The 27,929-nt window shown below is 38.6% G+C and overlaps 1 protein-coding gene across 3 annotated transcripts in view; it reads left to right on the top strand.

The window, feature by feature from the left end:
• Positions 1–27,929, top strand: part of dgki (diacylglycerol kinase, iota) — a 99,437-nt gene that overhangs the window by 17,552 nt on the left and 53,956 nt on the right. The window lies entirely within an intron of this gene.

Genomic DNA, 27,929 nt, shown 5'->3' with positions numbered 1-27,929 from the left:
TTAAACACACAAAATAATACATAAAAAGTAGGGCTGGACCCGAATATTCGGGTATTCGGATATTCGTTCGTTGAGTAGGTATTCGGTTTTTAATTTTGGTATTCGGATATTCGTTTTTTTTCTCCTTTCCAGAGTTCCACCTCAGTCTAACCACTTCTGTTCTCGCGGGTCCCGTCAGAATATCTTGCGCGCGGGACAGAACTGAACTGTTATTGGCTGGAGCGGGAGTTTAATCCAGACGATGCGGGAGCAAATTAATAAATAGTTAAGAAAACTGTAATAATTGTAAAAAAAAAAAAAACTAAAGAAAACTCTCAACGTGCAGGATGGACCGACACACACACGCACACACCGATGGTGCAGCGCTGCTGTTTTAATAAATATATAAGTAAATTTGAAGCATTAAATGTAGTTTATTTAATTTATATTAGGAACGTGGGGCGGGAGCCGCAGAAATGTGTATGTGGCGGGCGGGCGCGGGATTAAAAGAAGCAATTTTTTTGCGGAGCGGTAACGAGACAGAAACGCGGGAGCGTGGAAGAGTGGGTTTAAAAATCAGTCTCGCGCAGACCTCTATTATACATGATAAAAAAAAACGAAACTGATTTATATAATAAAACGTAAGGGGTAATGTGGCAACAGTAGGGGCTAAATCGGTTACAAAAGCCTGGCCTACAAAAATGATGTCTGAACGAATTTCCTCTTATCTAATATAATTTAAAATGGTTTAAAAATATAAAATAATTTCTAAGCAAACGAAATATTTAATATTGAGCTTATAGCCCAAGTGCAAAAATACAAAATCAGTAATACGGCTATGCCCTGCACAATCCTTAAACCGAAATAGACCAAATACAATAACGTCATTAACAATGACTTTCCTCTACTCTAATATAATTTAACATGGTTTAAAAATATAAAATAATTTCTAAACAAACGAAATATTTAATATTGAGCTTATAGCCCAAGTGCAAAAATACAAAATCAGTAATACGCCCTGCACAATCCTTTAACCGAAATAGACCAAGTACAGTTTACAATGACTGTCCTCTAATATAATTAACAATGTTTAAGAATATAAAATACTTCCTGAACAAACGTTTTTTTTGTTTGTTTTTTTAAGCAAATAGCCTAAGTGTGAAAACACAAACAGCAATTTACTGGGCTGGCTTGCGCAGCGGAGAAACCGTGCAGCAGCGGTGTGGGGCAGCAGAAATTCCGGGATGAAAACACAAAGAAATCTGGGCTAAAAACACAGAAAAAATATGGGGTGAAAACACAAAAATCCGGGATAAAAACACCAAAAATCCGGGGTGAATATGTCTTGTCGGTCAGAGCAAATTGAACATTTTTCAGTGGTTTAAAGGGGCCGTGATTTCCTTTTTTTTTTTTTTTTTTACCTCTTATTTTAAAAACGAATATTCGAATATTCGCTTCGAATCAGTGCCGAATATCCGGAGCTCAGAAAACGCTATTCGGGCCAGCCCTAATAAAAAGGTGTTTAGCTGAGTGATGTCCCCAGCTGCTGTTTCACCGTGTGCTATGTAAGTGTAGGACTGTCACTATAACACATTTGTTATTGACTTATTATACAATATCAATCATTTTTGTTGAACTTAATACTGATGGTTGTGTATATCTAGCAAGCAAATTCCATTAATGTGAATGAACTGGTGTGTAGACATTAAACTTGCATGTATTTTGCATCTGTCTATGTTTTCAATTAAAGCCATGTCCATGCAGTGGGTGAGCTTTTTATATTTTTACTACAGCTTTCAACAGTGTTGTGCCAGTTCACAGCTTTTCTGAACTAGTTCAAGTTCAGTTCATACATGCTCAAAGTGAACAGTTCACGTTCAAAGTTCACAATTTTAATTCTGAACTAGTTCAAAGTTCAGTTCATTTTACTTTTTTCGTGAGATATTCAAATAAATATTTTTTTTCACACTACAAGCTAGAAATCACTATACGTTCTTTAAAACTGCTCATTGTAGACATTTGCTCATGATGCTGCAATTGTGGGTTTCTTAGCAGGTGATGAAAATGTTCATAAGGAGAATCGATGTCTGTCTCCATGCCATCACTTCCACTAGCCATTTTTTTTAATTGCAGTTCTTTCTGTCACTCCCATCATTGGTCTCTCTCTCTCTCTCTCTCTCTCTCTCTTTCTCTCTCTCGCCCTCACGCTCCGCGCTCTCCACGTCGTTGCTCCTCTCTCTCTCTCTCTCTCTCTCTCTCTCTCTCTCGCCCTCTTGCTCCGCGCTCTCCGCGTTTTTGCTCCTCTCTCTCTCTCTCTTTCTCTCTCTCGCCCTCTCTCGCCCTAGCGCTCCGCGCTCTTCGCGTTGTTGCTCTGCACTCTCCGTGTTGTTGCCAGTATGTTATTAACTAGCCACGTTCATTTACAGAGATGTCTGCCGTTCATTACACATACTGTGAACTTATTCAAGTTCAAGTTCTTTATTAAAAAATGTGTTACGTTCAGTTCAATGTTCATGAAAAAATTTAGCGTGTTCAATGAAGCGTTCTTTTGAACTCGTTCACGCAAAACACTGGCTTTCAAACAACTTGAGTTCACCACTGGTGCACAATAAGGTTGGGAATTGCACTGCATCTCATGAGACGTTATTATCACAATACGTTGCCCATGATAACAATATTACTATACTATAATTTTGCAACAATGAAAAAACTTGATATATTACCAGACAAATGAGCTGGTTTGTGGACATGGTTTAATAACTGTATATATTTAAACAATTATATATTAAATAATAAAGTGCAAATATTCTTGATTAAAAAATATATATACTGCCCTTTAAAACTAATGTCTAGAGGTAGGGAATAATAGAACTATATAAGAAACATTCAGTTCTGGCTGCGCTATTACAATTGTACAACACTGGCCGCACTACTTTAAAATCTGTTAATTTGAGCTAAATTGCTTTTATTTATGTATTATTATTATTATTATTATTATTATTATTTATAATAGATCTGTTGTTTTATTTGACCTGTTAGGTTAAAAAAGAGGGTTTTGATCAGTCTGTGTGAGGACCAGTTAAAGCTAAATAAATGTGATAAAATAATAGTTTGAAAGCTGTTTCTAAAGTTGTTCTGGGGGTATGTAGTCTCTCTGTAAGTAACAAATCCTGTATATTGGCCTCACCATATATAAACATGTAATTTCATATATCGGCATCAGCCCAAATGTTCCACAGTGGTGCGTCCTGATTTAGAGGCATTACTAAGTATTATTGTATTATTGTATTGTATTGTATTATTTTTATTATATCAGTTTCATAAAATAATCTCAAAATGACATTAATATTGTTAATCATGTTTTTTTTGTTCGGACATTTTACTGTTCAAAGAAATATTTATTGTGACATATGTAGTATCAGTGACAAAAAAGCTCTAAAAACAACAATATTGTTATATTTTTTGCGATTACTTCTGGGGCAATATTTAATTTAGATTATTAGTTATTGTGACAGGCCTATGCAAGTTTAATTGTGTTAAAAGTCTGATATTTGGTTCCTTTTCTGGTGTACTGATAATATGAAAATACTCAGTGTAAAAAAAATACACACAAATACACACACTTTTGTGGCACAAAAAGGTAAGAGTTATCAAGCCTGATAAAAAAACCTTCCGGACATCCATGGGCCCTCATAAATTCATTTTTTAAATATGATCTTAATATTAATAGCATTGTATGATAATTGCTATTTTTTGCTTCTAAGATTTTACATATTTACTTACCAAATATCAGCTTCTCCACATTCAAGCATATTTCAGGCATTTAAACATTCCCACATTCTGCTGTTTCTTTCATTTTATAGTTCACTTATCAACTAAGCGATAATAAAAACGAATCATTGGATTAGCTGATTAACATCTTGATAATGTAAACCAGCCTATGAAAGTGACATTTACCCTTTACACATCAAACAACAACATAAAGACTATAGCATCCTTTAGAGCATTTGCAAATGTCAACATGTTACGGGTTTACACACTCAACACACAATGCTAAAAATAGGTCTCAAACTGTGATTTCTCTGTTCAGTGAAATACATTCGATTCAGTTTAGCAGTTACGAGCTACAAAGTAAGTTTTCTGCAGAAAAATCCTTGGAAAAATTCCAGCTTTCCCCTTTAATGACCCGCAATCATTTTCCATGATATTTCATGCTGAATGAGTTTATCTTTGTTCTGTTTTTTAAAATCAATATATTTTATGATTGAATATCTCAAGTTCTCTTTAAATATGTTGTTTTTGATTGCCACTGATAATTATTTTCATTTTTTACTGTAATACTTGAACTATGAACAATGAACAAAAGTCGTTTTTTTATTACTATACAAAAATGTACACACATGGGTCAAAAATGACACATTTGTCAAAGTGTGATACAAAAAAGTAACTTAATACTTTAGCAGTGACTAAAGTACACACTCTCACTTTTTACATGCATTTCTGGACAAGCTGAGCAATACAAATCAGTCACTGAAGGTGAAAGAAACATGCTAAACTGAGGCAGAAACCAGATTATAGCATGTTAGCAGCATGTGGAACCTGACAAAAGCACATCCTGCTATGTGATTATTGCACATGCACATTTTGTGATGAAGACAATACTGAAACAAAATATTGTGCAGTCTTGTGATTAGTAAATAAATAATAAGGCTTTGAGTAAATTAATGCAGTTCCTTTACATGTCAAAAACATACCATTTGACTCCTTCATCTGCAAGAATCTGCATGTAGAGACATTCTTTATCTCTAGCTGTCTTACATATTAGTTATATTGAAGTTGCTGAATAATTAAAAAGGGAAAGGTGAGAAATAAGCCTCACGATTTATTACTGAATAATACCCTGAATAATCAGCTCAACCTTTTCCTCTTGGATGAAGGGATATGTTATCTTTAGAGCTGCTCTGTCTCTTAATTCTTTGAGTTATAGAGATGATGTAGTAATCCTAGTTTGTCAGTTTGGGACATTTTTTTTTTCAAACAAATAGAGAGCTTGTATTGCTGCCTGGTGTATAGAGTTTAGATTTTGGGCTCGTTTTCTGGATATATTAAGAGGGTTTTAGTTTGGTCAAACATGGGTCAGATCAAAAGAGTTGGGCTCAGTCTGGATCAACTGATCCATAGTTTGGTTTGTTTGGAAATGTTGGACCATAAAGGAAGATGAGGCAGGCTATCATCACCCATATAAAGAATAGAAGAAGAAAAAATCTGGTGTTGTGCCAAAATTTGACTACCCTTTCAGTGTACTCGTCAGCAGCATGGCCCCAACAGATTATGCTGGAACTACTGTAACTCTAGATTATCTTTATTTGTAAGACAAAATATAAGAAATCTGGGGGTGGGGGCTTTTACACTCATTCTGCTGTGTGACATGCATGGCAAAGAGGCAGAATTTAGCATAAACCCTTGAATAGCAAGATGCTGTTTTGACAGCATACCACTGTAATGTGCACACCTTTCTACAGACAGGTACAGTCTACAGGGCTGCAACTAATGATTAATTTGGTAGTCGACTACTCTGATCTTGATTATTTTTTCAGTTAGTCGATTAGTCAGTAATTATTTCTGCCATGTCCTCCATCTCTAAAAATGATTTAATAGCCATTTAAATGTCTAAATGATGTTTAATAGTGGAAAATACTGATATTTAATGATTAAATATGTAATCTGTTGTGTTTGGGCACTTTTGGAGACACAGACTAAGTTGAGTGTAACATGTGTAAGTGAGCCTCTTACCCATCTCCCATTGCGCTTCGGTCCCCAGCACTTTCTGTAATGTTGTACTGATGCAAATTAACGATTATTTGACAATGAAATTTGTAGTCAACAAATTGAAATAATCAACATTTTAACAAGTCTTTAGTTCAGGTTTTTGTCTTGTCTTGTCTTGTAGTCTGGGTTTATGCTTATCTAGTTCTGAACTACCATCTCTTGTTGTAGTATGTAGGCGTGCTTATTGAAAGATACATCTCATTATCTGTGGTTGTGCTGAATTGAGTGATTGAGTGCAGTGCTGTTTAAGACTTGATGCTACTGTCAATACTAACAACATGATCCAGCAAAAAAAAAAACAATGGTGTGCTCAAACTGATTACCTTATTGTAGATCTGATGGGTAATGTACTTTAAGGATTTTCATTTTCCTCAACGCTATGGTGCAACTATAAAACAGCGAATCCTTATTTCACCTTAACGCTCAGAGAACACCTGTCTCAATCTGTCTAATGCTATAAAGGCTCACTCCTTATCCAGTGTCTTCCCAGTATCAGCATGACTTGTTATATTTCCTGGAGACTTCAGGCACTGTCCGCCGCAGTGCGTTTGATGCTGGTGATAAGTTGTGTGATCTCATCTCCAGCACAGTGTGAGCTCTGGGACATTGAGGTCTCATTGTTTTGTGACCTGTGTTGTCCGAACGCTCTTCAGAAACACAAACTCACGCCTCGAGGATGCACCTGGCCACACAGTGCCGTGCTGGAGGTCACCTGAGGATGCACTGGGGTGAGGATGGGCTGAACGCAATATGGACAAAATATCGTATTGTGTTACATATTACAAAACATGTCTCTCATGCTCAAACTACAAAAACACTCGACAACCCTACAGGAACAAACACGCTGCTAATTCTGTGACCTCACACTGTGTGAGTGTGAGTTCTTAAGGTCTGGGGACTATTTACATTGGTAGCGATATTGCTACTTGTACTGTTTTAGTTCTGGAATTTAGTATTATAACCCAATAGTACCTGTAGTAAGAAGAATTGACTGTTAGATAGTAGTGTTAGCTTTAAGTAAAAAGATTCGAGTGCACTATAGGACCCTGTGGTTTAGCCTAAGCTTTTGTACTTAATGACATTATTTTTACTTTTATGCTTCCAGTAATTTTAAAACCAGTACTTTTACTCTTTTACTTGAGTAAAAAGCTTGAGTTCATACTTCAAATTCTAGAGAAGTATTTTAAAACCCCAGTATCTGAGTAATGAATGTAAAAAAAAGTTTGACACCTTAGTTTCATTGTTATATAGATAAAAAATAAGGACTATAATTCCCAGACTGAATTCAGGTTAAGCACTCTGTCACAGAGCTTAGCTTTATTTAATAGTACATTACTTATTAAAGCTGCAAGTGGTTTGTCTGGTCAGAGAGTATGTGTGTGTGTATGAGTGTGTGTAAGTGTGTGTGTGTGTGTGTGTGTGTGTGTGTGTGTGTCCTGGCTGTGTAGGTGTACAGGTCAGCATCAGAAAGGACTCTTTAGTGCAGATCACACAGGACTGAGCTCCGGTCCTCACTCTCGTCACGATGACGGGGCTATTTTGAGCAGATGGAGAGGTCAGATATGGGAGAGATGCGTGCTTCCGATGCCTCCCACATTCACACACACACACACACACACACACCCCAACATGCACGGACGCACACAGAGCACCCAACACTGAGGTTAATTATGGAGGTGTTAGCAGCCAGAAAAGAGAAAGAGAGAGAGGAGGAGAAAGGGAAAAAGTGAGAGGAGAGAGATTGAGGAGGTTGGTGTGGGCCTCCTACACTGCGAACGAATGATGCTCCTAATCACACACACAGACACAGTCAAACACACACACACACACACGCACACACACAGACAGAGGCACAAAAGCACAGGCCGTCACAGATAGATGTAATTATACACTCCGTTCCCACACTCTCCCACTCGCTCGACGCTGCACTCGCTGACAGGCAACGGCACTGCGGAGAACATACACACCACAGGGTACTGTCACACACAGGATTAACAAGACACTAACCCACTCTCCTACACACACACACACAGGTCTGTGAACACACAGATTACCAGATATTCTTATGCATTATGGCTTAAAGACACAACAGATCTATATATGTCAATGTGTATATGAACATATATACACACACACATATACTATATTATGAACAATGTACTGGGACACTTACACCCTTGGTGTACTCCAAAATGATTGGTATGGGTAATTATGGGTTCATTGTAGGACTGGCCAGTATTGTAAAAAAAAAAAATCTGATAGTATTCAAATATATGAGCGGTTCTCGATTTTTAGTTCATACCAGTTAAAATGTTGCTCTTGTTGCTCTAGCTATTATTTCCTGTACATTCCTTTACAGGCAAGGAAAAGTGTAAAACAGATGTCACTAATAGGTGGACCGCGGTCTGGGTCCGGATCCAGACGTTGTCCAATGCGGACCCAAACCGATAAACTACAGAGAAGGATTTAATTCTAACTGTTCATTTAAAGCGGCGGAACTTTTCTTGTCATTCCGGTAGACGTGCTTTGCGGCGCAGTAAACTCACAGACCAATCACTTGTGGTGTAAGATCAACAAACTCTCTCCTCTGCCAATCAGATCTGTGCAGACTGCTGCCCCAGCTAGTGAATATATGTAGTAAACAGGATATTAGGGGTGTGACAAAAACGAGACGAGAAAGACGAGACGAAAAAAGACGAGACGAGACACGATACTGGGTTCACGAGAACGAGACAAGACATCAAAAATGAAAAATGGCTTGAAAACTAGAGTTTTATTTGACAAAATCATATAACACAAACGTAACTGACTGTTTTCTCTCACACATTGATTCTATAAGAAACAGAAATAATAAAAAAAAAAAAAAAAACTTTTCTAGGTCTTATATAGTGCAAACAATACGTTAAACATAACACAAGTTAAAAATAGCGATGGTCCGGACCTTGGACTGATGAAATTTTCTCTAACTGGACCATACTGAATTCTAAATAAATATCCCTGGTGTAAAATATGAAAATCACCACCACTGTGTTCTGTTTCTGACAGAGGGAAAGGTCTATCTACTGAGATTCCCTTTGGCAGCTTCTGTATGTACACATGTATAGCCTTGATTATCGCATTCTAAAAATAGCATTAAAACCGTAATTTGATTACCCATGAATGACATTCTTTCTAGATTTTAGAGCATTTCTGTGAGAATTTGATTGCATTCAGTGACAAGAGTCAAGTCTATGAACACAGACTAACAGATTTCCTTAGCAGTATGGCTTAAGACATTATGGATCTCTCATATAAATTAGCATATTTGTACTTATTCACACGCTACTTGAACAAAAGTATTGGGAGACCTCCTCATTCACTCTTTTGTTGTTGTTCAGAAAGTCTTTATTGTCTACAAAAGGCTTTCTACCTTATTGAAACACTGTTGTAAGGATTTGATTGCAGTCAGTGACAATAGTGTTAGAGAGGTCAGGATGTAGGAAGATCACTCCCCACCTTATTCCGTATTGGTACACTTGCTTAATCATTATTTCTTCTGAAATTGAAAGAGTATTAAAATAGCTTTTGGAGCATAACTGTGAGAATTCAATTTCATTTTTAACAACAAGACAGTGAGGTCAGGATGTTGGATAATCATCACCTCACACTCTCTAACCTCCAACTCATCCTAAAAGCACCAATCATTATTCCAGAGAACACGGTTCCACTACTCCACAGCTAAATGCTGGAGGACCACATACCCCTCTGCTAGCCCACACCTGGTATGAATCATTGACAGGGCATGTTTATCTGTTCCAATCTTATTAGAGTCTTATTCTATTGGTAGTGCTTCTTTACATGGACTAGACTAGCTGTGTGTGTGCATTTGCACATTTGTGTCAGCAGTGGGTGCAACTTAGGGAAGTAGTTGAATAATGCATTCATTAAAACTGGTGTCCACAAACATTTGGAGAGTAGTGTACATTAGCCTATCACGTATTTTCAAGCTGAATTAATTACAATTTGTGTGTGTGTGTGTGTGTGTTTGCTGTATTAATGTTGTGGCTGAGGGTCTGATCCGAGAAAGGTCTGCTGACTTCCTGTGATTGTTGTTTGCCACTGTGTGTGTATGTGTGTGTGTGTGTATATTTCTATATGTGTGTGTGTATTTTTTGTGTGTATGTGCACATGTTTGTGTATGTGTGTGTGTGTGTGCGCATGAGGTCATAACCAGTCACAGGAAGGACACACGGACTACAGGGGGTCTGTACCTTTCCTTCAGAACACCAGGAAATGAAGTGCAGCTGTTTTGTCCTTTAAAAATGGCACGAAACATCATATTCATAAATGCGAAACTAAAGCTTTTTTGCAAATTTTTAGCTAATGTGGTCCAACTGTAACGGAACCAGTTTAGCACAGTAGAAACTCCCCACCTGTATTAATTAATTGTTTTTTTTCGGACATTTTTATAGATAACAGATTTCCATAAAACAAGGTGGAACACCCTCTGTGTTGCTTGTCAGTACAGATGTCTGTTAGCTGATGTATTAGAGCTGGGGATCCGGTACTTTCCTCTGAGTTTGTCTGTTGGAAGTGTGTTCGACGCTGCTTGCACTTGCGCACACATACTCACACTCGTGTTCACGCATGCACACACTCAGCAGGTAGCTATAAGTTTAACTAAGTAACTCGCAATATTCAATTTTTTAAAGCATCACAACTGCTTTGAGATTTTATCTTGTTTATCGTTATTGTCAGCATCATCGAAATTAACAAGATTATATTTTGTCAATATCGCACACCCCTAGACGGGACCTGCCACTGAAAGCCGTGAATGGGATTTATCACAACATGAATCATGGCAGCTGTTCGAGGCAAAGGCCCACCTTTAAACCAGGAAGGCTGTTGATTTGCGGGATATTTGAATGCAGGCTGTGTTTAAAGAAAAAATCTCCCCAAATTTTTTTTTTGAAATTTTCTGAAATTCTAAATGTTTTTTGGGAATTTTTGGGAAGTAAAAATCTAGCTCACATGAAATGTTGTAAGAACTGTAGCATTTCATGAAAAGCTGGGTCTGGTACCCCTGCTAACACTGATGTGCCCAGTGGATATTTTATGGCTTTGGTTTAATAATTTTATGAAATTCTCTGTGCACGCACCTGAAAAAGTTCTTCTGACCTCTGATCATTTTATCAAGCACAGATACAGTTAATCATCCAAAGCATGTTTTGTAACCTGTGCTTCTTTGGTGTACTTTAATCAATGCACGGTAACATTGCTAAGTAAGACATTTAAGGAATGGAAGGAATTCATGTATGTGTGAGTTCAGTAAAGGCTTCAGTAAAAGGCTCCACAGCTCCACATTTGGAGGCACAGCAGAAAGCTGAAGGTCAGTTGATAGAGTGATGGAGAAAAGGAGGGGAGCCTGGGAGCAATCCGCAGAGCCAAAAGCGCCCACAGTCCCGGCCCACCAGAGGGGAGGAATGTCCTTCCTCTGAAGGACGAGACACATGTGTGCCACAGTTTCAGACCCACTGAGAAACGAAGAAACAGCTGCATTTACCCAAGAAATGGGAGGGAGTGAGAAAAGGAGGGAAAAGAGAGCAAAATGCGTTTTTTTGGCTTGGTGTGATTTTTATTGGCCTACTTAAGGACATTTATGATATTATGATAATCATTTTTAAGTACTCCCATTTAGAAATTTTGGAGGGGTCAGAAATTGCCATCTTAGGTGCATGTCCACTGTGAGAAACATAATCTAAAAAAGAAAAAAATGAAAATCACAATGTTTAATTTTTTAAACAATTTATTTGTGTGGGACTGCTGCAAATAAGTATTTGAACACCTGTTAAAAAATCAGTGTTAATATTTGGTACAGTAGCATCTAAACTAACTACACATTCCACCATGTTATTTTTACTGATGGGGAAAACTGTTATAAAAAAAACTGATCTGATCCAAACCCTGATTTTTGGATAAGAGCATTACTCAATAGTTATATTTTAGCATAAGAAATGCATTTAAATAAATACAGTGCTTTGCGCTAGAAATGCGCACCTGTAACGCTGGGATGAGACGGGAGGCGGATTTATATGCGGGTAAGACCAAACTTTTAATAAATAACAAATAAACAAATAAACAAACAGGGGAATAACGAATATAAATATGTACATAAACAAACAGGGAAAACAAACACAGAGCTAAACTAAACAGATAAGTACAAACCAAGGTAAGGAATATATACAAAGGAATAAATACGTAAATATGTACAAAACAAATAAATAACGTGAAGCAATAACGTGACGTAGTAAACAATAGTAAACGTGGCGAGACAAACGACAGAGGAAGGTGCAAAGACCGACAGCAAATGTAGACTAACAGGTACTATTTATACTAAACATGAAACAATGAACACCTGGGGAGACAGGTAACGAGGGGCGGAGCTACAAATTACACACACGTGATGGAAAAGTACAAGAGAAACACACTAGGAAACGGGGAAAACACAGGAAAACATAGTGAGGGCATAACAGCACCCTCTCCGCTTTTAGACACTTTGGCCCGTTTTTCTGCGCTAGAAATGCGCACTCTCTCTGCTTTTAGACTCTTTGGCCTGTTTTTCTGCGCTAGAAATGCGCACCCTCTCCGCTTTTAGACTCTTTGACCCGTTTTTCTGCGCTAGAAATGCGCACCTTCTCCGCTTTTAGACTGTTTGGCCAGTTATTGACACCTAGCGTTCAAACTTTGAACATTATAAAAACCTGCTTAACAGCCAACTTTCATTCTGTTTCTAAAATACCTCTCAGTTTGGACACCCCTGCTCTAGACTCAAAAAAGCCCGACCCGAGGACTGGCTTTGTGAGTGGGGCAAGGCTAAAAGCTAACCCAGCTACAATCTCTTCAGCTTTCAGCACATAGTAATGAGAGCACACAAAGAAATTACAGCAGCATTATTACAGCAGACTCAGGAATGTTTGTAATACAGTTAAATCTCTATTAATTTGTGTTTAGCTAGCTCCATAGAGGAGCCATTGAAAGCTCCTTAAGTTTTATTTAGAGGCAAAATAACTGGGTGGTGAATAAACTTGTTTAATCTGAGCATTTTCACTGAAAACAGAGTTGCATACTATTTATACATCAAAGAACTACTTAAAGTAGTTCATAAATACCTGCCGAGGCTACTGTAATTAATTATCTATTTACAAGATTATCTGCTTAATAAGTTATTTGCCTCAGGATGTGCCTTGAAATTTCTCACCAAGATATGTGTTAAGAGCTTCAAAGAATGTACGTTTCTTCATAAAATAAAGAAGTTTTGAAAATCAGACTTGCCACGCATTGAAAGGTAGGAGCACTGTCTCTCAGTAGAGCACTACAAATGAAATATTTGTGAAAAGTCAGTGCTTTCAGCAGCGTAGGATAGGAAAGTTTCTTATGCAATCAAACTGAAATGAAAAGGAATCGCAGGAACAGCTAAATCTGGCTCTTGAACAGGAGAGATAAAGGGCGAGAGACATAGCTATGGAAAAAAAGTGAGGGAGGCGGGGGGTGAAAGGTCATGGACGTGAGATGCTTCTGAGAGATGGAGATAAAGAGACGTCTCTCAGCCCGTCACCTCTTTAATCATTAACCTCCACACAACACCCACCATCAAACCTTTACTCATGCCTCCATGCCTTTGTGTGTGCATGAGAGACAGAGATGAGCTTAATGAGCCTGAGGATTTTATTTTCTAACAGGCTTAAAAGGGTCCAAAGGTAGTTACATTTAACTCTGACTTTGCTTTCACATTCATCCTGACCCGCTTCCTCTCTTGGCAGCTCTGTTACTCTTAAAATATACCTGACAGCAGTTCTTTCATTATTAGTAGGGATGCACCAAAATGAACATTTTTGGCTGCAAACAAAACTGAACAGAGCATTTCTCAGAAGGCCGAAAACTGAATGTTGAACGCAAGTTTTACAAAACTACAGTTTAAAAATGTTTACTGAACATTTTTAACTTTACAGCACACATACCCACTATTCTAATTATACATTGAAATAAGCAGTGCTGTTCCAGTCAAACATTTTCCTCAGCAGTGCTATTCTAGCCTTTAATTTACCTCAGCAGTGCTTTTCTAGTCATGAATTTAGCTGAGTAGTGCTATTCTTATCATGAATTTATCCCAGTAGTGCTATTCTTATCATACATTTCCCTCAGCATTGCAGTTCTAATCATGGATTTACCTTACGAGTGCTATTCTAGTCATGAATTTACCTCAGTAGTGCTATTCTAATCATGACTTTACCTCAGCAGTGGTTTTCTAATAATAATATATTTACTTCAACTGTGTTACCCCTATCAAGAAATTTACTTCAACAGTATAATTTCAGTCACACATTTACCTCAAATCACGTCACTTATCAAGCATGATAAGAGAGGCATAGCTGTCTTTGTAACTGTTATGTACTTGCCGTTGTGCTAAATGTATAACTGGAGGCTTCCACTAGAGGGCAGAGCAGAAAACAATTGCCATTTTTGAGATTTGAGTTGTTAGGACTGTAAATGCAAACAGGTATAAAGTTAATTACTCAAATAATTTCAGAAGAAGAGATGCATTTGAGTAGAACGTTAAATCTGTGTAAACATAGTCCCAACATAGTACATCAGAAACATCAGTAATAATTGCCGTAAGAGAAGTTGCATTAAATTGTCATTCCACACTGCAATGGGATGCATTTGACTACCAAGTGCTCAGGTAAAAAATGGGCTCTTTGTTTTTGCCTCCTGATTGGTTTTAGGCATATCTCTTTTGTCTAGCTAGTTTGACTAATATAACAGGTATTGGGGCTGGATAATACAATAATATTTTATTGTTTCAGTGATACATTATTAAGCAATGCAAGCATATTATTATACTCTGCCAGCTTTATACTCAGAAAAACTACCAGCCTTGATCATGTCTTCAGATACTGTGATATGTTTGGCGGTATGGCCTACCCCCAACTGGCTAAATGATTTATGTCCATCCAGACAGTTCTGGGTTTAATTTCTATCATAATGAAGCTGTTGATGTCTCTGTTGGAGGGGTTTTGTGCACAGCTGTGGCCAGATGATTTGGGCCAGCAGGTGGAAATTCAATTTGAGTGATTAACAATGGGGTATGGAATAATAGGCTGTGGGGCCATGTGCATACTCTTTCATACGCTTTCATATTTTGTTATATGTAATGGAAAACATGTGGAAAGTGAAGATTTAAATTGTGGTAGGAAATGTTGTTGTTGTGCTTTTGGCTAACTTTTGGCTAATTAAGACTTGAAATGTTGGATACAAAATGTAAATGTAATTAATCATAATGTATATATACTTGTTTAATCCATAATGTTGGGGTGTAATGCATTCAGGTTCTATATAAATGTTTTATTATGAAACTCTGTCAAATTTAATGTATGGCAGACTGCTGTAATGATTTGGTGATGGGTAGCCGTGTCCAATAACTTCTAAAAAAAAATAGTGACTAGGTGATTAGGGTTGTGCCATATTGTACTGTATGCAATAATATTACCAACATTTTGTAATATTTTTATAGCAAAATAAACCCTGTAATATCATGATATTATTTTCGGACCATATGTTGAATTACGATATGTTGAATCTTCTGACTTCTGTTATTAATCTGGTGAAAATTTCAATTATGATATCATATTGTCACGCCTGGTGCTGTAGGCGCTTCTGTTCCTTCCACACTGAGCTCCAACGGAGGTTTGCAATTAGACAACTACACTACCCAGAACGCTCCACACGCTGACATCACACACACCTACTCACGATACACCTCAGCCCGGAGTACTGATTATCCCAGTGTATTTAAGGACACTCCACGAACACACAGGTGCCGCGTATTGCCTGGTTTCTACCACTTTACAAAGCGTTACCTTCTCTGTGATTGTTTTCTGTGTAAGACCTTGCTCTTTGTTTTTTCGACGCCGTTTTCTGCCTGTACCTCTGATTGTGGATTTACTGTGTTTGACCTGGACTGTTTAACATTTCCGATTTTTGGATTATCTCTGATGCTGGCTTCCTCGTGTATGAACTCTGGACTTTTTCCCGTTTATGGTATGGTTTATCCTCTAAGGCTTCTGTTTACCGGTGCTCTACTTTGTATTTGTATTACTACTCTTCTACTGCCCGACGTTTTAATAAACTCCCATTTTTACTGTATCCGCAAGTGTCTGTATTCTGTGCACACCATGAAACATATATCATATAATTTGCAGTTATACTGCCAAATTCGTTTAATGTTCACTTTGGTTCAGTACTGTATTCTTGAAATTGTTGATATTATTTCAGGGCACATACAATATGGTAATTCTCAAGGTCATGGCTGATACAGCGTGAGTTGGAAGTTGTTTCCTACTGAAAATAGTGAACCTCCTGTTTGTATCAATATATATATATTTTTTATGAATAATATATTCCGATTTACGTTCCCACTTTATAAGAATGAGATTACAGCTTATGTACTGGGGTGGGAATCACAGGGCATCATGATACATCCACATTGCCAATTAACAAGTCAAGTAAAAATGAAAACTAGACAGTACATTGAATAGTATAGACACTATAGTGTAGTGTGGCTCGCTGGTGATGGAAAACACACATTGTATATACTGCAGTTGTAAGTTGTGAGTGAGTAATATGTGTCCAGGCTCAGGGAACATTTTTTCCTCTGCTGAGAGAGATGGAGGGGTGTGGATGTGTCGTGATCTGCAGAGACACGGCAAGAAAACGAGATTATCACTCTCTCACAAGAGAGGAAACAGACAGGGAAAAGGAAAAGAGGGAGAGTGTGTTCATGAACAGGCTGTCACACTGCCGCAGGGGAAGGACATGAAACACACCCACTCTCACACTGTGGAGAAGAAAAGAGAGAAAAGGAGGAGGAGGAGAGAGAGAGAGAGAAAGAGAGGGAGTGGAGAGAAAAATGAAAACAGAATTGAGAATAGAGAGAAAGAAGGGGTTGTAGAGAGAATTGACAAATGAAGAAGATAAGAGATAATAAAAAATAATTCAATAGAAATAACGGGAAAGAGTGTGGAAAAGACAGAATTGAGGACATTAAGAGAGATAATTAAGAAAAGTTAATTAATTAAGGACAAAATGGAGGAGAAAATTGAGAACAGAGCATTTAGGAGAGAGTGTTGAGAGAGAAACAGTTAAGGAGAGAGAGCTGAGCAGAATTGAGAAAATTAAAGATAGAGAGAATTTGAGGGAGGTGAAGACAGAATTGATGAGAGAGGGTTAAGAAGAGGTTGAGAAGAAAGAAAATTGACGGGAGAACTACAGAGAAAAAAATCTTAATTTCTCAGGCAATTAAAGACAATGGAGAGAGCAGAAATAATAGAGGATTGAAAAATATTGAGGAGAGATAGTTGAGGGTAGAATTGAAGAGAGAGAATTAAGGACACCAGATTGAGAAGTGAGATGTATAGAGAAAACTGAGAAAAGAACTAAGGAGATAGAATTGGGAAAACAGTTGGAAAGTATTGAGGAGGGTTGAGAGAATTGAGGATTGAGAGCGGAGTAGAGAGAGATTAGGAGAGGAAGTTGAGAATAGAATTGAAGAAAGAAATTTAAGTAAAGATAATTAAGAAGAAAGACTAGTAAGTAGATTTGCGGAGATAACTGAAGAAAACTGAGAAATTTGAGGAAAGAAAATAGAGGAGAATGGAGAAAACAGAGGAATTGAGGAGGGTTGAGGGATTTGCAGGAACAGAATTGAGGAGAGAGAGTTGAGAAAAAGGACTGAAAATAATTTAATTGGGAGAAGTGAGGGAATAGAATTGAGGAGAGAGAGTTGAGAAGAAATACTGAAAAGAGATTTGAGGGAATAGAATTGAGAAGAGCGACTATAGAGAGAATTGAAGCAGGAGAATTGAGTTGAAAAGAGAGATGGAAAAGAGAATTAAGGGAATAGAATTGATAAGAGTTAAGGGAATTGATTTAAGGACAGAGACGGTGGAGAGTTAAGAGAACTGAGGAAAGGGAAATGAAAAAATGACGTTAAGAGAATTGAGAAGAGAGAAAGTGTATGTGTGCATGTGTGGCATTGTGAGGTGTGGTCTGTGGTCTGATGGATATAAATAATTTGTGTGTGTGTGTGTGTGTGTTTAGGAGGCTGAGGGGAAAAGCCCAGGCTTCCTGTCTGCACACCAGACCAGCAGGATGGGAGTGCGCACACACACACACACACACACACACATACACACAGTTCAGACTTGGATCACATTTTGATGTAATCTATTGGTCAAGACTTGTTCGGTGTCTGTAGAAACAACATTAACAAATCAGTCTGAGATTAAATAGCAGTGTAATGAGATTGGACGAGTCTGTGGTGATTAATGCAGTGTGAATGTTTTTTAAAGTGTTTTATCTACATTAGCCTTAAAGCTCCAGAGCTGCAAACAAGCAGCAATCAATCTGCCTGGAGAGTCCTACACCCTGTATCAGCACACGTTTAAACAAGCCCTCATCCACTTAGCCTTGCCATCTCAATTATATGGAAGAATCCCAGACGTTATCTTAAGGCTTGTCCCAGTACTTAAACAGCTGTAATGTAGTTGAATATATGCTGAGCTTTAGGATGCCTGCTTATGTGATTAATACCAATGATACCTCTCATTCCCCTCATAGCTAGAAACCTGCTAGGAGCAGCAAGAATAAATGCAGTACACTGCAGTTTAAAAGGAGCATTAGTCAAGGTTCAAGAAACATGACTTCTAGTAGTTAAGATGTGGTGCAGACAGCAACAATGGAACCAACAATAGCACAATAGATTTAGCCAACCAGCACTTTATTTGGAATAAATGAATTTTGATTGAAATAGTACTCTTAAAGTGTTTAAAAAGATGTTTATATGAGGACTTGAAGATGTATTTTTATTCAGAAAGACATCTTTTCAAAAGTAACTTTCAGCCAAATTGGAACATCAGTGTCAGTGAAAACAACATTGTGCTGGAGGGACCTCAGCAGTGCAATTTTAATCATAAAGTTACCTCAGCCATGTGTTTTATTTTTCAGTCATACTGGTACCTCAGTAGTACAATTTTAATCATGGATTTGCCAAAGTCATGTTTTTTTTTAGTCATAAATGTACCTTAGTAGTGCAATTTCAATCATAAAGTTCCCTCAGCCATGTTTTTTTCCAGTCATACAGGTACTTCAATAGTGCATTTTTAATCATAAAGTTACCACAGCAATGTTTTTTTCAGTCATATAGGTACCTCAGTAGTGCAATTTCAATCATAAAGTTACCTCAGCCATGTTTTTCCAGTCATATAGGTACCTCAGTAGTGCAATTTTAATCATAAAGTTACCTCAGCCATGTTTTTTCCAGTCATACAGGTACCCCAGTAGTGCAATTTTAATCATGGATTTACCTCAGCCATGTTTTTACAGTCATACAGGTACCCAAATAGTGCAATTATAATTATAAAGTTACCTCAGCCATGTTTTTCCAGTCATACAGGTACTTCAATAGTGCATTTTTAATCATAAAGTTACCTAAGCAATGTTTTTTTCAGTCATACAGGTACCTCAGTAGTGCATTTTTAATCATAAAGTTACTTCAGCCATGTTTTTCCAGTCATACAGGTTGCTTAATAGTTCATTTTTAATCATAAAGTTACCTCAGCCATGTTTTTCCAGTCACACAGGTAGCTCAGTAGTACAATTTTAATCATAAAGTTACCTCAGCCATGTTTTTTTCAGTCATTATGGTACCTCAGTAGTGCAATTTCAATCATGGATTTACCTCAGCCATGGTTTTCCAGTCATACAGGTACCTCAATAGTGCAATTTTAATTATAAAGTTACATCAGCCATGGTTTTCCAGTCATACAGGTACCTCAATAGTGCAATTGTAATCATAAAGTTACCTCAGCAATGTTTTTTTTCCAGTCATACAGGTACCTCAGTAGTGCAATTTTAATCATAAAGTTACCTCAGCCATGTTTTTTCTAGTCATACAGGTACCTCAGTAGTGCAATTTAATTATAAAGTTACCTCAGCCATGTTTTTCCAGTCATACAGGTACCTCAATAGTGCAATTTTAATTATAAAGTTACCTCAGCCATGTTTTTTTCCAGTCACACAGGTACCTCAGTAGTGCAATTTTAATCATAAAGTTACCTCAGCCATGTTTTTTTCAGTCATACAGGTACCTCAGTAGTGCAATTTTAATCATAAAGTTACCTCAGCCATGTTTTTTCAGTCATACTGGTACCTCAGTAGTGCAATTTCAATCATGTATTTACCTCAGCCATGTTTTTACAGTCATACAGTTACCTCAATAGTGCAATTTTTAATTGTAAAGTTACCTCAGCCATGTTTTTTTACAGTCATACAGGTACCCAAATAGTGCAATTTTAATTATAAAGTTACCTTAGCCACGTTTTTTTTCACTCGTACAGGTACCTCAGTAGTGCAATTTTAATCATAAAGTTACATCAGCCATGTTTTTTTAGCCATACAGGTACCTCAATAGTGCAATTTTAATCATAAAGTTACTCAGCAGTGTAGCTCAAGTCATATGAATGAAATTTACAGTTAACAGATGCTAGCTACGGGTAAATTAACGAAGCTATTGTTACATTCCTAGCACTGTACACCTCACATCTTGTGATGGTGTCATGTGTTAGTAGTTCACTCGGACAGTAAGGCATTTAGCTTCTTGATTTAAAAATTATGAACCTCAATTGAATGTACTGTCTGGTAATTCTATATAATCAGATTTCATTAGTTAACAATCACTAACTGTGTAACAAGGATTTAGGACCTTCTTTCACAGTTTTTTTTCCCCTCTTGTTCTTTTTTTCATACTTATTACGTAATTTTTATCCCATTTTGAGTTTTAGTGTTTTTTCACACTTTTTCTACATATTTAAAATCCATTTTAAGTCTCAATTCTGCACCAAAAAATCTCACAAGAATAAAAGTGCACAAAAACATTTCTGTGAATTACATTTTTGTTCTCAGGAGTCCTCTTACACTGTCAGGACTGGTGACAGATGAAGGAGGAAAAGAGAGCAGAAGGTTTTGAATAGAAGTGGAAGGAAATTTGAGTGACTGGTCTTTCCTCACATTGCTCTACTCCAGCCATACCAACATCACACTCACACACACACATTCTCTTATATACCCACACAAATGCATTCATGTTTCATGCACCCATTCTCCTAGTAACCTGGTTTGCTGATGTATGAGTGCATGCAAGTGAGTGAGTGAGTGTGTTCAAATTTAGGCTGTGAGCGTGTGTGTGTGTGTGTGTGTGTGTTTTTCCTGCCATTGTAGATGGGTGTGTATCAGACTGCAGTGAAAGAACTCGGGGCAAAAAAAGAGAGAGAAATGCGTCTCCGTCCGGTACACACTTACATCCCAACACACACACACACACACACACTCACCACCACAAAGATAACCCTGACCTGCAGGAACACTGACCTAAACACACAGGATGAACAACCTCACAAACACAGGCCTGTCATGATAATTACGTTAAGGACTTATCATACAGCATATGGACACAACCTCAATAATTTGTGCTGACCTCAGTATTGTCGCTTATATTTTTCTTAACATGAAGTTAACATGAATGAGCAGATTATACTGCCCTGGAAAAATTAAGAGACCACTTCAGTTTCTGAATCAATTTCTCGGAATTTGCTATTTATAGGTATATGCTTGAGTAAAATGGAGTAAAATGTTTTATTCTATAAACTACGGACAACATTTCTCCCAAATTCCAAAAAAAAGTAATTTAGAGCATTTATTTGCAGAAAATCAGAAATGGCTGAAATAAAAAAAGAGATGCAAAGCTTTCAGACCTCAAATAATGCAAAATAAAACAAGTTCATATTCATAAAGTTTTAAGAGTTCAGAAATCAATATTTGGTAGAATAACCCTGGCATGCCTGCATCTTGGCATGTTCTCCTCCACCAGTCTTACACACTGCTTTTGGATAACTTTTTTTGCCACTTCTGGTGCAAAAATTCAAGCAGTTCAGTTTGGTTTGATGGCTTGTGTTCATCTATCCTCCTCTTGATAATATTCCAGAGGTTTTCAATTTGGTAAAATCAAAGAAGCTCATAATTTTTAAGTGGTCTTATTTTTTTTCAGAGCTGTATATTTTTAATTGAAACATAGGCAAACTAAACTCCTTATGACTCGCCCCCAACTTGACTTACTAAAGTAACTGATTCATTACTCTACGTGGTGGCGCTGGAATCAAATGAATAGGATAAGTCTGTGTTGAAGAATATTGGTTGTCAATTTCTGTGAAACTGACACCAATAAATCCATAATTCCTGTCGTGTTCATGTTTTGGGACATATCGAGTATCGCAAAATCGCAGTATCGTGATATATATTTGTTATCATGGTCAATGATGTATCATGATGATATTGTATTGTGAGATGCCCTGTGATTCCCACCTAAAACAATAATGTTGTTTCAATTTTTTTTTTATAATAGCGTTATTCAGAATCCAGTATTCTGAAGTTAAAAATGTTAGGTTTTTTTAAATTGCCAAGAATATTGTTATTGCAAAAATATCCACAAGTATTTAGACGTTTAGTGTCGTGTTTGTTTATATTAAACCAAAAGATAGAGTTTGATCACCGTGCAAAGAAGGCACTTAACCCTGGGGAAAGCTGGTGCAGCGGGTGATTGATACATGACTGTTTGAAACTGTGCAGCCTGACAAGTGTGTGGCCACCACTTCCTCCTCACTGTGACTCAAGTTTAGCCCAGCGAGGAGCAGCGGCCTATTCTACACTCTTATTACCGCACTCCAACACCGACGCAGTAAAGTTTATAGACTGAGGCTGAGAGCCTGGGGAGAGCGGCGAGGTAAATGCCAGCGGAGCCGCCATGCTTTCAGAAAGGTGAGTGTGCCAGCTGTGGCGGTGCTGATGTCAGCAGCGGATCGCTCTCAGACAGCCTGTGTGTGGGAGAGTGATTTCAGTAATGCACTCCACATCATCGCTGATGTTCCCGCTGCTTGCTCTTTCTCTCTCAGCAGGGTGGAGGGGGGTACTCCTTCACTTCTACTTCCAGTACACTCTTGGGTATTGAAAGGCTCTTGGGGAAAGCTCTATTTAGCACACTTCAAAGTGCTCAGCTATTTAGGACTTTCAGTGAGGAATCACCTTTAATATAATTACAAGAAGGTACAGTAAGAAGATACAGTGCAAGCGTTATGTGCAAAAGATTGTAGACGTCTGTTCTGCAACATGTCCCAACTGCAAAGAGAAGAGAAAATGTCTTTAATTTAAGCAGGGAAACCTCCTAACTGTGCTGGACTTCACCCCAACAGGATTTGACCTGACTATGAATGGCCTACATGCTGATCAGAGAATCACTTGTACCATAGATAATTTTTTAATAAGCTCATCTAAAACGTGTTCCACTAAGTGCAGTATTGTGTGTATCTTCAGGCAGCTAACATTAGATAAAAGAGACGTGATTGAATTAGCGCTAATCACAGATGCACCCCTGGTTTCTCAGTGGATGGCATCTCCTGGGACTGTGTGCTGCCATGCTGATGTTGTAACACTCATTACCTGCAGTCCTGCTCTTGTTCTCTATCTCTCTCTCTCTCTCTCTCTCTCTCTCTCTCTCTCTCTCTATCTCTCTCTCTTTCTTATTGCCTGCAGTGACAATTTAAAGATTTCAGTTTTTAAAAGAGCTGCCACGCACCAAGAGAGCTGAGGAGACTGAGTGAGAGAGTTAAAGAGCGATAAGGGAAGCCCAACTGGGAGCCTAAACAGAGTGAGGAGTTCTGAAGGACGTTGGCTGTGGTGGGCTGGAGTAAGAACAGTGTTTTTAACCCAATCTTGTGGGACTTTCGAGTGATCCACATTTTTACTCTGTCCTAGAGACAGAACCCTGAATACCTGCTTCAGTTATCCTTTGAAATGGGACTGATCAAAAATAGGAACAGTCCTGAGAATACATTTAGGAAATTTGAGAAACATGGGTTATTGCAGGGAATCAAGCACCCTGTAAAGCATAGGGTGTGTGCATGTATATTAGAGTCTGGAGGTGAGTGTTCTCAAGCAGCTGCTGATTGGACCACTCCATTGTATGTTACCTACACTATGTGACTCTGCTTGACTCTGCTTGACTTTTGACTACTTTTTGATATCTGGTACTTGCTTGCTTTTCCACTACCAGAGCTTCCCATCAGATGTAGCTGGTGAGGTTGCAAATCAATGCCACTGCCTTCTTCAGAGTGATGACACAATAACCCTTTGAGGAGCTCTGAAAGGAAATAGGCTGTGGCGGGGTGTTTTAGGACATTGTTTTTTGACCCGTATCTTCAGAGATCCCATGATCTTCAAGTGATAACTGGTACCTGCTTGCTTCTTCAGAGTGATGACACAGTACCGTCTGAAGAGCTTTAAAAGAAAATAGGCTGTGGCGGGGTGTTGTAGGACATTGTTTTGTGACCTGAGAAACGTTGGAAATTTGGGTTATTGCAAGAAATGCAGCTTCTGATTGGGCTGCATATAAAGAATCCTCAGTAGTAGTAAGTGCTCTTTGAAAGCACTTTTTCATTGCATGTTACATTCACTACTTGACTGTACTCAGTAGGGGTGGAACAAAAGATCAGTATGAAAATATATTGTATAGTTACGATCATATCGTATCGATATGCTGTCAGATATTGATATATGTTTTAAAACATAGATGCTCTAACATCCCTAAGACTTGCCCCAAATAGACTTACTAAAGGTCCTGCTTCATTATTTGACATGGTGGCGCTAATCAAATGAATTGGGTAAACCTGCGGTGAAGAATGTTGTTTGTCAAGTTCTGTGAAACTGACACCAATAAATCCATAATGTAATTTCATTCAATTTGATGTTATCCTATTCAGTACATTTTATCATCTTCAGCTGTTAAGTATTGAAGAGAATGTTCTGGCAAAATATTGAGTATCTCTGAATCACAATATTGTAAAATCATTGTTACTGTGGGCAACATATTGTGATAACCTCATTTCCTCAAATGTAGCTCACAATAGATCATCACAGTAACAGTGGGCACTGCTGAAGAGATCGTTTTCCAAATTCTACGTTTGTGGCTTTTGTGGTGGTGTGTCGTAGGACAGTGTTTTCCAATCCAAAACTTCAGGATCCCCTAACTGATCTACATGCTAGAGACACAACACTGTATACCTGGCAAAATTCTTTTGAGGTGGGATTGATCAAAAATATGAACTGTCTGGGTCTCTCTGAGAAACAAAGCTCGGAAACTTGGGTTATTACAAGGAGCCAATAAGTGATGTGGCATAAGGTGTGTATGCATGCATAGCAGAGCCTGGAGGGTGAGGGTGTCCTCAAGCTGCTGCTGATTGGGCTGCTCCAGGCAAGCCGAGTCATTGCGAGCAAACACACTGACCCACTTTAGGTGCACTCCAAAGAAGGAGAGACACCGTGATAGCAGATGCAGAAAAACTCAAGGCCTCGGCAGAAAGAGGAGCCACTTCGGGATGACAGTGCCGGCGGAGCCCTTGTTAAGCTCATATTGTCAGCGTGTTGCTGTGGTGACATCACTAGAAATGAGCTGTGTACAGGGAAAATTCCCTCTGGTGCTGTCAATAGCAATTATTTCATAAAAGGCTCCTGCCAGCTGAAATGGTTCTGTCAGGTCATGCAGTTTGATAAAGAACGTTTTTGTCAGACAGAGCCGTCTACTAAGCTTGACTTCTGTACGGTGACTTGCAGCCAGCCTCTGTTGCGTAACTGTTCATCAAGAGCACTGCAGGTTGCCTCAGTGTAAAGGAGGTCACCCACAGGTTATGTCACCACAGGTTAGACACCTTACCACCTAACCTTGACTAGCCTTGGTTTCAGGTACCTTTTACAAGATTCAATGTATTTATTTGGAAATGTTTGGACTGAAATTGAATATGGTTGTATTGTTGGCCTCCCATCATTTGTTTGCACACACCTGTTTCTCCTGAACCTTTATAGATGTTCAAGTATATATTGTTTAAGTATATATGTTATTCCTTACAGAATCCCTGGTAGCAGGTAGAGTTTGCTAGCAATTTGATTGCACTTTTTTGAAGTGTGGACCATGCGTCCACTGTGTCATTGTGGACTGAAGCAAGGAAGAGGAACTCTAGGAACTTGGGCTTGTTGAGCGACATGGTGGTACTACATTTGCCTTAGTCAGGTAATGCACGTACCATCCAGTGGAAAAGAACTCTAAGAATTTAGCAGATAAAGACTACTATGTTGGAACATGGTTTCTGTCCTTTCATTCACTGATTTAAGAGGAGTAGGAGATGTAACCAGTTTGTTGTATGGTGCGCTTTATGTCTAACTGTTTGTGGACACCCCTGCTAATGAAGGCGTTAATCTATATTATCAAGGCATTATCAAGTCCCTGTAAAGAGACTGAGAGTATAGGACTCTCCGGAGCAGATAAACATGGAACTTGTACCCCAATATTTAATGCCAGGGGGTGTATAAATGCAGATGAACTTGTGGTGCAGAGAAACTGTGCTCACTGGATTGGGGTGATCATTCAACATCCTGCCCTCACTAAGAATCTTATCAGTGACTGCAATCAGATCTTCACAGCAGGCCTCCAAGATCTAGTAGAAAGCGTTCCCTGAACAGTACTCCAGTTACCCCAACAAAACTTCAGAAGAAACATTGACTGAGCAAGTGTACCAAACACATTTGACTCCCTGTTTGAAATCCGGTCTCATTTCTCAATTCCCCTTGATGTTCATCTTGATCAAAACTGACCAAACTGTCCCATGAGAGCAAGGGTTGATTCCACCGCATAATCCGTGCAATAATGGTATGGAATTTGAGTATAATTTGGGATGACTGGAGAACTTGTCACATGATTCGTTGACTGATAACTCTCTGTATAGGATGTCTCTTTGAAACAGTCTCCCTTCAGATTGTCTTGCAGAAGGTCAAGTGGGTTGCATAATGGGTCTTAAAATAGCACACTGTTAGACTGGGGCTGACCCTCTAGTTTGCCTTTCGACAAGTGACGTAGCAATGGTGGCGTTGAGAGATTCTCTTAGAGCTCCGGTGACAGGGCCTATCTGACACCCACCCTTGCCCTTACACTCTCGGGTATCCGGGATCAGGTCACAGCTACCTGTCTACCTGCCCAATGAGCCCTACCTTGATAGAGTGTATGGGTGCATACACAGGCTCTAGCTGCTCCCTGGAGGAGTGATGTCATCCTATACGGTGTTGCTGACTGAGGGCTCTCTTACAGCCAGGGCTTTGTCAGTGCTAGTCATGGCGGTTGCGTCCACCCACGGAGGTGGAAAAGGAGGTGCAGAGAGTGGAGGTTCTGCAGTGGTTACGAATGGAGCCTTATCTATGATGAGTACTAGGAATGGGAAAGTGTCCAAGGACTGGTCTCCAGAAGGAAAGATGTCTAACAGGGGAGGGAGAGCAAGGAAGCCTAAAGGTACCTGGTTCAATAGGCTGCTGGCTTACAGGTTAGTAACTTGGACTGAGCGATAACTTAGAAGTAACTTGCATCCAAACCACTGTTTTAAGGAGTTGCTACTCAGAAGTGCCTTCAGTTGTAATCCATGGGCTAGAAAAAAATCTGCTGTATGTACGAACTACATGTTTGCATATGCTTGATGGGTGCCTTACATTTGCGGTACAAACACAAACTCTAAGGGCAGTGCAGGCACTTAGCCGCTTTTAAATGACGGAAAGTTTTGAAGAATACCTTGATTCATCTTTTAAACATTCCTCTACTGCTGCAGTGAGTGGAGGCCTCTAGTGGAAGCCTGCAGTGGCACACATATCACAGATGCAAGTAGTTGAATCAATTTGGCCAAGGAGCAAGTACATGTTGTATTATAGACTAAAGATATACTTGCTGTAAGCTGCGTGTTTGTGTACACATGTTGGCTTCTGTGCATCCTGGGAAATTAAAGCAACAAAAAATGTAGTACACCCAAAAACACAGCATCAAAATGGCGGAAAGTTTTAAATAAAGATTACACACATCTGTGATGTGTCCTTGTAGCCAGTAGTGCGTAGAGGCCTTTAGTGGGAGCCTCCAGTAACAGTTATGTTCATGGTGCAGGCAGTTGTCT

This window comes from Astyanax mexicanus, chromosome 2 (assembly GCF_023375975.1).
Source record: "Astyanax mexicanus isolate ESR-SI-001 chromosome 2, AstMex3_surface, whole genome shotgun sequence".
In the NCBI taxonomy this organism is placed as follows: Eukaryota; Metazoa; Chordata; class Actinopteri; order Characiformes; family Acestrorhamphidae; genus Astyanax; species Astyanax mexicanus.
The sequence above is the reverse complement of the archived record's forward strand: the minus strand, read 5'-3'. Positions and strand labels throughout refer to the sequence as shown.